General features: G+C 45.3%; 4 non-coding genes and 1 pseudogene across 4 annotated transcripts; all 5 read left to right on the top strand.

Moving 5' to 3' along the window:
* The first annotated feature begins 811 nt into the window (after window positions 1-811).
* Window positions 812-1,002, top strand: LOC141179287 (U2 spliceosomal RNA). The gene has a single exon (XR_012255317.1). It is a non-coding gene; the product is annotated as a U2 spliceosomal RNA (small nuclear RNA).
* Window positions 1,003-3,000: 1,998 nt separating this feature from the next.
* On the top strand, window positions 3,001-3,179 carry LOC141179885 (U2 spliceosomal RNA; annotated as a pseudogene).
* A 1,115-nt stretch (window positions 3,180-4,294) lies between these two features.
* On the top strand, window positions 4,295-4,485 carry LOC141179520 (U2 spliceosomal RNA). Its single transcript, XR_012255528.1, has one exon. It is a non-coding gene; the product is annotated as a U2 spliceosomal RNA (small nuclear RNA).
* Window positions 4,486-5,600: 1,115 nt separating this feature from the next.
* On the top strand, window positions 5,601-5,791 carry LOC141179720 (U2 spliceosomal RNA). Its single transcript, XR_012255707.1, has one exon. It is a non-coding gene; the product is annotated as a U2 spliceosomal RNA (small nuclear RNA).
* Window positions 5,792-11,966: 6,175 nt separating this feature from the next.
* On the top strand, window positions 11,967-12,156 carry LOC141179791 (U2 spliceosomal RNA). The gene has a single exon (XR_012255758.1). It is a non-coding gene; the product is annotated as a U2 spliceosomal RNA (small nuclear RNA).
* Window positions 12,157-12,232: the final 76 nt, after the last annotated feature.

Here is a 12,232-nt window from a genome sequence, read left to right as displayed (position 1 = left end):
GTGAGATAAGCTGCACAATATAATTGACCTTTCAGTATATCGTTGCACACACACCATCTATTTAGCAAATGCCCTTGTTATCAACAGCAGCCTTTTAAACTCACCTGAGCTAACAGGTATGTGCGCTGGTTACTCTGCTGCGCTTAAAATTTCTTTTTTGGTTTGCTGCAATGCCTTTTCTGAAACGTTGTCTCCTTCTGCTGGAACACTGACTTCTTTCATTTAATGCCTGCAGACTATAAAAGAGAACCCAACCCAAAAAGTTTGGTTGATTAGTCTGTGGCATTCTGTTAAACTGTTGCTTATGGCGGTCTCTGTGAGCTTCTCAGCGACATTCAGCCAGCCAGGTATCCTGCCTGCAGTAGATGGAATGTGGCAATGGAACGCTGGCTGCGCGTGTCATAATAGGCTCTGAGCCTTTATATACCTGTGCACAGCAGCAGCCACCTTCAGTCTGCTGCTGGACAGCCAGCAGCAGCAGCAGCAGGAGAGGTATGTAATCAGGAGCCCTCCTGCTAAGGGTAGACAGCTGCTCGTTCCACCCCACCCCCCGCCTTAATTGGTTCTCCTCCCTTCCAACGGTGTTGAGGCGGGTGGGAACAGCAGGGGGTGAAGGTGCTGTGTTTAAAGAGGTGGAGTTATGCAGATCTAAAACGCGTGGATTGCAGCAGCAGCAAGCCGAAAAGTGCAGGCATGTAAGGGATCTAGAGGTTGACAACATGTCTTCTTAACGGGAGTCCAGGAGCTCATCTCCACAAATGGACTTTTCAGGATCCTTGGGTGGCTCCGTAGTTTGAAACCAATTCTGGTTATCGCTTCTCGGCCTTTTGGCTAAGATCAAGTGTAGTATCTGTTCTTATCAGTTTAATATCTGATACGTCCCCTATCTGGGGACCATATATTAAATGGATTTTTAGAACAGGGAGATGGAAAAAGAGCTTGCTCTGTCCACTCCACGCATTGACCTGGTATTGCAGTATCTCCAGGACCGGTGCACCCCTTCTTTAATGCAGTTTCTAAAATCAGAAAGAATTGAATTCAATGTTTTTTGTTCATTTTGCTTGTTTGTCGGATTTTGGGATGGACTCTTTGGCTTTGCTTTTCTTCTCCTCATTGGATTTTTCATGTTCAAAGTTGCAGAAGCCAGATTACAAGCTCATTTTGGTTCAACTTCAGCAACTGTGCATTGCATTGCCATGTAATGTGATGCAATGCTATCTTTCTAGCTCTCCCTTTTTACTTCCTTTTGGATAAACAGACATATTAGGCAAGCATTTTGGAGCTTTCACCTAAATAACTACAGGTGGTGAGATAAGCTGCACAATATAATTGACCTTTCAGTATATTGTTGCACACACACCATCTATTTAGCAAATGCCCTTGTTATCAACAGCAGCCTTTTAAACTCACCTGAGCTAACAGGTATGTGCACTGGTTACTCTGCTGCGCTTAAAATTTCTTTTTTGGTTTGCTACAATGCCTTTTCTGAAACGTTGTCTCCTTCTGCTGGAACACTGACTTCTTTCATTTAATGCCTGCAGACTATAAAAGAGAACCCAACCCAAAAAGTTTGGTTGATTAGTCTGTGGCATTCTGTTAAACTGTTGCTTATGGCGGTCTCTGTGAGCTTCTCAGCGACATTCAGCCAGCCAGGTATCCTGCCTGCAGTAGATGGAATGTGGCAATGGAACGCTGGCTGCGCGTGTCATAATAGGCTCTGAGCCTTTATATACCTGTGCACAGCAGCCACCTTCAGTCTGCTGCTGGACAGCCAGCAGCAGCAGCAGCAGGAGAGGTATGTAATCAGGAGCCCTCCTGCTAAGGGTAGACAGCTGCTCGTTCCACCCCACCCCCCGCCTTAATTGGTTCTCCTCCCTTCCAACGGTGTTGAGGCGGGTGGGAACAGCAGGGGGTGAAGGTGCTGTGTTTAAAGAGGTGGAGTTATGCAGATCTAAAACGCGTGGATTGCAGCAGCAGCAAGCCGAAAAGTGCAGGCATGTAAGGGATCTAGAGGTTGACAACATGTCTTCTTAACGGGAGTCCAGGAGCTCATCTCCACAAATGGACTTTTCAGGATCCTTGGGTGGCTCCGTAGTTTGAAACCAATTCTGGTTATCGCTTCTCGGCCTTTTGGCTAAGATCAAGTGTAGTGTCTTTCGAAAAGGCGGTTTTGGATGTTGGCCGCCCTAGTAGATTGATACATTATGCACACTGGGGTTTAGGCGCTTGTTAGTACGCCAGGTGGCTAATATAGTCATCTGGTGGAAAGCATGGCCCCCCAGGATTGACGCCATTGGGCCGGGGAAGATCGAAAGCCCGAAGTGTGAAGTGCCCCAGGAGTGGTGACCCTGGGGTGCCTTAACTCACTGGGATTGGGAACCCCACTTGAGTTTATGGCACATTTGCACAAGCACTTCAAATTTTCTTTCTTCGCACACACCCTTATTCCGGGCCTTCTGGCCTTAGGATGGGGAATTTTTCAATTCCCGGTCGAAGGTCCGGGCAGTATTATACTGTGAAACCTTCACTATTTATTTAATTTCTTTGTCACTGTGTGTCCACTTATTCACGTGTGTCACGTCCTACTAGGATTTTGTCGGGATGCGGTTCCCTTACGGGTTCCTCTCTTGGCAGGTCTAGGGGGGGAGTGTGTGGCCATCAGGTTCCGCTCCCCCCTGAACCCCCCTGGCTCTCCTCTTTTGGGAGGAGAGCGTTGTTGGCTCCCCTCTTCCGGGAGGGGAGCACAGTCTTTGGCTCCCAGTGCCTTGCTCGGGTGAGAACTCGGGCAGGTGCTGGGGGTAAGATTGGGTCGCCTCTGGCTTCGGCTGGAGGTGGCTTTTTGTCCCTGTTCCTCGCTGTGGCCTTTTGGCTCGGAGGGACGGGGAATGGTTTGGGGGACCCTTCTCCTTTTGGAGAGGGTTTCAAGAAGACCAGCATCCTAGTGCACTTTTTTTGTGGCACTTGTCACTTTTTTAAGCGCACTCGGGTTTTGTACACGAATTCGGGCTTTCAAAAAAAAAAAAAAATCTGTTCTTATCAGTTTAATATCTGATACGTCCCCTATCTGGGGACCATATATTAAATGGATTTTTAGAACAGGGAGATGGAAAAAGAGCTTGCTCTGTCCACTCCACGCATTGACCTGGTATTGCAGTATCTCCAGGACCGGTGCACCCCTTCTTTAATGCAGTTTCTAAAATCAGAAAGAATTGAATTCAATGTTTTTTGTTCATTTTGCTTGTTTGTCGGATTTTGGGATGGACTCTTTGGCTTTGCTTTTCTTCTCCTCATTGGATTTTTCATGTTCAAAGTTGCAGAAGCCAGATTACAAGCTCATTTTGGTTCAACTTCAGCAACTGTGCATTGCATTGCCATGTAATGTGATGCAATGCTATCTTTCTAGCTCTCCCTTTTTACTTCCTTTTGGATAAACAGACATATTAGGCAAGCATTTTGGAGCTTTCACCTAAATAACTACAGGTGGTGAGATAAGCTGCACAATATAATTTACCTTTCAGTATATTGTTGCACACACACCATCTATTTAGCAAATGCCCTTGTTATCAACAGCAGCCTTTTAAACTCACCTGAGCTAACAGGTATGTGCGCTGGTTACTCTGCTGCGCTTAAAATTTCTTTTCTGGTTTGCTACAATGCCTTTTCTGAAACGTTGTCTCCTTCTGCTGGAACACTGACTTCTTTCATTTAATGCCTGCAGACTATAAAAGAGAACCCAACCCAAAAAGTTTGGTTGATTAGTCTGTGGCATTCTGTTAAACTGTTGCTTATGGCGGTCTCTGTGAGCTTCTCAGCGACATTCAGCCAGCCAGGTATCCTGCCTGCAGTAGATGGAATGTGGCAATGGAACGCTGGCTGCGCGTGTCATAATAGGCTCTGAGCCTTTATATACCTGTGCACAGCAGCAGCCACCTTCAGTCTGCTGCTGGACAGCCAGCAGCAGCAGCAGCAGGAGAGGTATGTAATCAGGAGCCCTCCTGCTAAGGGTAGACAGCTGCTCGTTCCACCCCACCCCCCGCCTTAATTGGTTCTCCTCCCTTCCAACGGTGTTGAGGCGGGTGGGAACAGCAGGGGGTGAAGGTGCTGTGTTTAAAGAGGTGGAGTTATGCAGATCTAAAACGCGTGGATTGCAGCAGCAGCAAGCCGAAAAGTGCAGGCATGTAAGGGATCTAGAGGTTGACAACATGTCTTCTTAACGGGAGTCCAGGAGCTCATCTCCACAAATGGACTTTTCAGGATCCTTGGGTGGCTCCGTAGTTTGAAACCAATTCTGGTTATCGCTTCTCGGCCTTTTGGCTAAGATCAAGTGTAGTATCTGTTCTTATCAGTTTAATATCTGATACTTCCCCTATCTGGGGACCATATATTAAATGGATTTTTAGAACAGGGAGATGGAAAAAGAGCTTGCTCTGTCCACTCCACGCATTGACCTGGTATTGCAGTATCTCCAGGACCGGTGCACCCCTTCTTTAATGCAGTTTCTAAAATCAGAAAGAATTGAATTCAATGTTTTTTGTTCATTTTGCTTGTTTGTCGGATTTTGGGATGGACTCTTTGGCTTTGCTTTTCTTCTCCTCATTGGATTTTTCATGTTCAAAGTTGCAGAAGCCAGATTACAAGCTCATTTTGGTTCAACTTCAGCAACTGTGCATTGCATTGCCATGTAATGTGATGCAATGCTATCTTTCTAGCTCTCCCTTTTTACTTCCTTTTGGATAAACAGACATATTAGGCAAGCATTTTGGAGCTTTCACCTAAATAACTACAGGTGGTGAGATAAGCTGCACAATATAATTTACCTTTCAGTATATTGTTGCACACACACCATCTATTTAGCAAATGCCCTTGTTATCAACAGCAGCCTTTTAAACTCACCTGAGCTAACAGGTATGTGCGCTGGTTACTCTGCTGCGCTTAAAATTTCTTTTTTGGTTTGCTACAATGCCTTTTCTGAAACGTTGTCTCCTTCTGCTGGAACACTGACTTCTTTCATTTAATGCCTGCAGACTATAAAAGAGAACCCAACCCAAAAAGTTTGGTTGATTAGTCTGTGGCATTCTGTTAAACTGTTGCTTATGGCGGTCTCTGTGAGCTTCTCAGCGACATTCAGCCAGCCAGGTATCCTGCCTGCAGTAGATGGAATGTGGCAATGGAACGCTGGCTGCGCGTGTCATAATAGGCTCTGAGCCTTTATATACCTGTGCACAGCAGCAGCCACCTTCAGTCTGCTGCTGGACAGCCAGCAGCAGCAGCAGCAGGAGAGGTATGTAATCAGGAGCCCTCCTGCTAAGGGTAGACAGCTGCTCGTTCCACCCCACCCCCCGCCTTAATTGGTTCTCCTCCCTTCCAACGGTGTTGAGGCGGGTGGGAACAGCAGGGGGTGAAGGTGCTGTGTTTAAAGAGGTGGAGTTATGCAGATCTAAAACGCGTGGATTGCAGCAGCAGCAAGCCGAAAAGTGCAGGCATGTAAGGGATCTAGAGGTTGACAACATGTCTTCTTAACGGGAGTCCAGGAGCTCATCTCCACAAATGGACTTTTCAGGATCCTTGGGTGGCTCCGTAGTTTGAAACCAATTCTGGTTATCGCTTCTCGGCCTTTTGGCTAAGATCAAGTGTAGTATCTGTTCTTATCAGTTTAATATCTGATACGTCCCCTATCTGGGGACCATATATTAAATGGATTTTTAGAACAGGGAGATGGAATAAGAGCTTGCTCTGTCCACTCCACGCATTGACCTGGTATTGCAGTATCTCCAGGACCGGTGCACCCCTTCTTTAATGCAGTTTCTAAAATCAGAAAGAATTGAATTCAATGTTTTTTGTTCATTTTGCTTGTTTGTCGGATTTTGGGATGGACTCTTTGGCTTTGCTTTTCTTCTCCTCTTTGGATTTTTCATGTTCAAAGTTGCAGAAGCCAGATTACAAGCTCATTTTGGTTCAACTTCAGCAACTGTGCATTGCATTGCCATGTAATGTGATGCAATGCTATCTTTCTAGCTCTCCCTTTTTACTTCCTTTTGGATAAACAGACATATTAGGCAAGCATTTTGGAGCTTTCACCTAAATAACTACAGGTGGTGAGATAAGCTGCACAATATAATTGACCTTTCAGTATATTGTTGCACACACACCATCTATTTAGCAAATGCCCTTGTTATCAACAGCAGCCTTTTAAACTCACCTGAGCTAACAGGTATGTGCGCTGGTTACTCTGCTGCGCTTAAAATTTCTTTTTTGGTTTGCTACAATGCCTTTTCTGAAACGTTGTCTCCTTCTGCTGGAACACTGACTTCTTTCATTTAATGCCTGCAGACTATAAAAGAGAACCCAACCCAAAAAGTTTGGTTGATTAGTCTGTGGCATTCTGTTAAACTGTTGCTTATGGCGGTCTCTGTGAGCTTCTCAGCGACATTCAGCCAGCCAGGTATCCTGCCTGCAGTAGATGGAATGTGGCAATGGAACGCTGGCTGCGCGTGTCATAATAGGCTCTGAGCCTTTATATACCTGTGCACAGCAGCAGCCACCTTCAGTCTGCTGCTGGACAGCCAGCAGCAGCAGCAGCAGGAGAGGTATGTAATCAGGAGCCCTCCTGCTAAGGGTAGACAGCTGCTCGTTCCACCCCACCCCCCGCCTTAATTGGTTCTCCTCCCTTCCAACGGTGTTGAGGTGGGTGGGAACAGCAGGGGGTGAAGGTGCTGTGTTTAAAGAGGTGGAGTTATGCAGATCTAAAACGCGTGGATTGCAGCAGCAGCAAGCCGAAAAGTGCAGGCATGTAAGGGATCTAGAGGTTGACAACATGTCTTCTTAACGGGAGTCCAGGAGCTCATCTCCACAAATGGACTTTTCAGGATCCTTGGGTGGCTCCGTAGTTTGAAACCAATTCTGGTTATCGCTTCTCGGCCTTTTGGCACGATCTATCAGGTTTACCTGTGTGGTCTTGCCTGTGAGGTGCTCTTGGTACCCTTTCTCTCGGCCTGGGGGGATCGTTCCTCTTCGGAGGGACTTAACCCCCCTGCTGCTATTGGGAGGAAGGATTAGTCCGGGAGCAACGGGAAGGGATCCCATGAAGGCTTGCGCCTTTCAGAGAGAAGAGTCGGTACGTTCCTGAGTGAAGGATGCCGGCAACGCTCACATATTCATCGGGTGATGCCCGGATGCGGAACACCGTGAGGATTGAAGTTGGAGCAGCATCGAGGATGGAGAAGAATTTGGACTACATCTGCCATAGGATTCTTCTTGGAGTTCTGGAGTTTCGGCGGGAAGACATATTCTGCTTCCAGGACAACGAGTACAAGGGGACATACACCATCACCTTCAAGAGCCAGGGATGCTGTCAGCAACTCGTACAAAAGGTAAACGAGAAAAACTACTTAGATGAATTGGATGGACTAACCTTTTGTCTCTTGTATGCTTATGATGAGATCCCCATCGTGGTGCATTTCCCGAACCCCTTTGTGGAAGCTGCAGACATCTCGACCTACCTTACCCGCTATTGTGATGATCTGAGATACCTGGGTACTGTGAAGAACGCGGTAGGCTTCTGGTGCGGCAAGAGAAGGTATATGGCCCGTCTAAAGAGGGACCTTAGTGGAGTGGGAGGAATGCTACACCCTCCCTCAACCTTCGTAATCGGTAAGAGCAGAGGCTACTTATTTTATCCTGGAATGCCAGTATGTTGCAGGAACTGTGGACAAATGGGTCATACCCAAACGTCCTGCACGGGCAGGAAAGTAGACCGCTGCAATAATTGCAGCTGTTACGGACATTTAATGAAGGACTGTCCCGCTGGGAGGAAATGTAATCTCTGCGGTGAGGCGGGGCACATGTTCCGAGGATGCCCCAACAGGACCAGGACCAGGACCTACGCAGAAGCTGCATCTTCTGAAGCTGAGCCGATGCGCCCACCGGTCTTCACTGGCAGGCCGGCGTCGGAGGGCGGTTCGAAGGGCGAGAAGGCTGGGATGGAGCAGGGAGCCGGAGGCCCCTCTGGGGCGGCACCTGCATCGAAGTCCCTTAACGATGGGCGGACCTCGCATGGACCGGAGCGGGGGGGTCCTCCTTTTGGGAGGGTATCCTCCGTATCGATGGTTCCCGATACCGATCCTGTTGGGCTGGAGGGTGGTGCCCCTGTGCGGTTGGCTACAGGGGACCACGCAGCGATGGCCTCAGGATCTTCCAGGGCGATTAGCCAGCCAGATGAGGGGGCTTTGCTTCTAGGTGGCGAACATCAGGAAATCTGTGTTGCTGATCTTGTCCTGATGGACCAGTCTCCCCCCCTGGAGGAGGTGGAGGAAGAGGAGGACTGCACTAGTGACCTAGTGGAGTCTGCCCCGAAAAAGAGACGGAATGTCGAAGCCCCAGCGTCTCCTGGAATGTGGCTGGGAACCGTGACCTACGAGGGGGCAACCGCCGGCTCACAGAATATCGAGTCGTTTGGGTCCTCTAGCCCGGATGTCCTGGAGCAATTTGATATACAGGGCTTTGAGTCAGGTGTCCTCATGGAAGATCCACCACCCTGACCTATGAATGCCCACATTAAGACTTGTCTCACTGAATGTGAGGTCATTAAAGAGCCCAGTTCGTAGGGCTGCTCTATTCAAGTATTTAGAAACCACTGACTTTGACATATGTTTATTACAGGAATGCGGGATACAACATGCACTAAATTATAATGATATCAAGACAGATTGGAGACTGGGGCCCTCCATCTGGTCTGGCTCCAATGACAACAAGTCAGCGGGGGTGGGCTTCCTCTGTCGTGGGAGAAATATTACTATAAATGCTGTCACAGAAATAGTACCAGGCAGAGTGGTTTTAGTGCATTTTAAATTTAATGGTTTTACCCTACGTGTAATGAATATTTATGCCCCCCCTGATAAGCAAGAGAGAATTAATTTATTTGGGATATTGCCATTGTACTGTACTGGGTCATCTCCCCTGATCGTAGGGGGTGATTTTAATTGTCTTTGTGCTAGTGAACAACGAGCAGGGGGTGACCCTTTACGCAAATTGGATAAGTCATGTCATCTATTGAAAGATTTTATAACTGATTTTAAATTATGCGATGCGTGGAGGTCACTCCTGCCGACGGACCCTGGTTATACGTGGTCCGGAAGAGGGGTGTCCTCCAGGATCGATTTTATTTTCCTATCAGATGATTTTAACCCTGTAAAATGTGTTTTAACATCAAATATATTTTCTGACCATAAGGGCTTGGAGGTGCATCTAGAATACCGGGATGAACAGAGGGTCAACAGGGGCCTCTGGCGTCTAAGTACTTACCTGCTGGAGGACCCTCTGATTCGACAAGACTTTGGTAAAGCCTATCAAGCCTGGCGGCGACAAAAACCTTCTGATGCCCCTATGGTAACCTGGTGGGAAAATTTGAAAAAAAAAGTCAGAATGTTTTTTATAAAAGCAGGGAGACGTAAAGCTAGAGAGAAAAAAAGATGTTTTAGTGATCTTAATACCAAACTACAAACACTTTTTAAATTCAAAGAGCTAGGCGTGGAGGTGGGAGATGATATTGCTAGCCTAAAAACTGAAATTCAGAACTGCATAGACACAAAGGGGAAAGAGATTATTTTTAACTCTAGAGTGCAGCACTTGGAGGAGGGGGAGAAGTGCTCTCGCTTCTTCTTCAAAAAAGTCATGGATAAAAGAGAAGTGATCACAAATCTAGAGGGTGAAACATCTATGCAGGGAATGTTGAATGCTACTTTTAACTTTTATAAGCATCTTTTTAGTAAAAAGTGTATAGATGAGTCCTTTTTATCTGATGCTCTTAATGATCTCGATTTTAAGTTAAATTTTACAGACCAGGAGTTTTTAGAACGCGATATTGTTTTAGAGGAATTATTTTATGTTTTTAAAAGTTTCTCTAAGGGTAAAGCACCTGGGTGTGACGGACTACCTGTAGAGTTTTATCTTACTTTTTGGGACATTTTAAAAGAGGACCTTTTTATGCTTTTTAAAGAAGTTTTTATTTGTGAACAGTTGCCATTTTCCTGGAGGAGAGGAGTGGTGTCTTTGATATATAAAAAAGGTGACCGCAGTACTCTAGCGAATTGGAGACCCATAACTCTCCTAAATGTTGATTACAAGGTACTTGCTAAGGTGGTTGCAGACCGGCTCAGGAGTGTCATTGCCAAACTAATCCAGCCTGAGCAGGTTTGTAGTGTACCAGGCAGAAGTATTTCAGAGGTTTTAAACGTATTAAGGGATGTAATTTGGTATTCCAGAGACCGGGGTCAAAATGTAGCTCTTTTAGCCCTAGATTTTGAAAAAGCTTTCGATAGAGTCTCTCATAGATTTCTTTTTAGAGTTTTAAAAAGAATGGGTATCCCTAATATGCTTTTAAATTGTATTAAGATTTTATATAAAAATTGTTTTAGTCAAATTTCTCTTAATGGCTTTTTAACAGATGGAGTTCCCCTTGAGTCCGGAGTGAAGCAGGGATGCCCCTTGTCGCCCATCCTGTTCATCTGCGCCATGGAGCCCCTGCTGAGCGCAATAAGGAAAGACAAAGTGATTAGAGGGGTTCCTGTTCCAGGCGGAGGTGGCAGTGATGTGAGAGTCTTTGGCTACATGGATGACGTGACGGTTGTGTGCGTGGACCCTGCTTCCCTCCGGAGGGCGGTGTTGCGCATTGATTTTTTTTCCCAGGCATCCGGTTTTAAACTTAATTTAAATAAATCTGAATGTCTGACTTTGGGATCCTGGGACACCGCCCAACTCCCGCAGCTCACTATAAAACGAGACAATGTAAAAATTCTTGGAGTTGTTTTTAACGAGGAGAATGTGGGAACTCAAAGCTGGGAGAATGTCATAGAAAAAATGTCAAAGAAAATATCATTTTGGGGTTTGAGGTCCCTAACAATGGAGGGGAAAATTTTAATTATAAAATCAGTGTTGTTACCCCTCATACTGTATATAGCTATGGTGTACCCCCCCTCTGATGTTTTAATTAAAAAAATGACTAGGATGATCTTTATGTTTTTATGGAACTCCAAAATGGAAAAATTAAGGAGAGAAATAATGAGGAAGAATAAAATGAACGGCGGAAGGGATGTCCCCGACTTACATATTTATTTGTATTTAAATTATTTCTGCTTTTGTTTCAAACATTTTAATGGTAATAGTGCGCTAAGTTATTTTTTAAAATATACTTGTGGGATGATTTTTAAAAGATGGTTCAAGTTGTCGTTGAATTCCCCTGTTTTACTATGCCCCCCCAAACACCAAGCAATCTTAGAAAAGACTGTTCGATTTTATAGCCTTGGTGATTTTAATATGGACATTTTTAAAGACCGCAAGAAGCTTTTATCTTTTCTGAGGAGGAATGAAGATGTGACCCCCATAGTAAATTTCTCAGAAGAGAGATCGAAGCAAGTTTGGAAGAATGTCTTCGGGAAATTCTTAGCAAATGGACATAAGGACATCGCATGGATGGTGGTCCACCAGTGCCTCCCCACCAGAGAGTTTCAACACAGGAGAGGCCTCGTGGCCAGAGCCAAATGCCCCAGAGACTCATGTGTTAATGACGAAACCACCTTGCACCTTATGTGGAATTGCCCATTTGCACAGGAACTTTGGCACAAAGTTGGGATTCTTTTAAAATGGACTTGCGGTTTAAGAGATTTTAACCATGAATATGTTTTATATGGCCTTTTTAAATGTCCGACCCCTCAACAGTATTGTATATGTTGGTGTATGATTAACTGTTTTAAAGACGCCCTTTGGAAGGCACGCAATATTTTACTTTTTAAACGTGATGCTATTTCTGTGAAGGATTGTCTTAAAATTGCTTTTAGCCAGATGTATATTTATTACTTAAGGGATGTCAAATGTATTGGGAGGAGGGATGCTAATCGTATATGGGGTTTTAATGGGTGGAATTCTGTGTTTTAATAATGTACTGTTTGTGTTGTTGTTTTTGATTGTAAACCATCTTTTACGCACTTAATAAATTATGTTGAAACCTGATCTGTTCTTATCAGTTTAATATCTGATACGTCCCCTATCTGGGGACCATATATTAAATGGATTTTTAGAACAGGGAGATGGAAAAAGAGCTTGCTCTGTCCACTCCACGCATTGACCTGGTATTGCAGTATCTCCAGGACCGGTGCACCCCTTCTTTAATGCAGTTTCTAAAATCAGAAAGAATTGAATTCAATGTTTTTTGTTCATTTTGCTTGTTTGTCGGATTTTG

Source organism: Phyllobates terribilis, unplaced genomic scaffold, assembly GCF_046119375.1.
Source record: "Phyllobates terribilis strain yellow unplaced genomic scaffold, ASM4611937v1 Scaffold_30__1_contigs__length_15301838, whole genome shotgun sequence".
In the NCBI taxonomy this organism is placed as follows: Eukaryota; Metazoa; Chordata; class Amphibia; order Anura; family Dendrobatidae; genus Phyllobates; species Phyllobates terribilis.
Note: the sequence above shows the minus strand (reverse complement) of the source record. Positions and strands in the feature narration are given on the sequence as shown.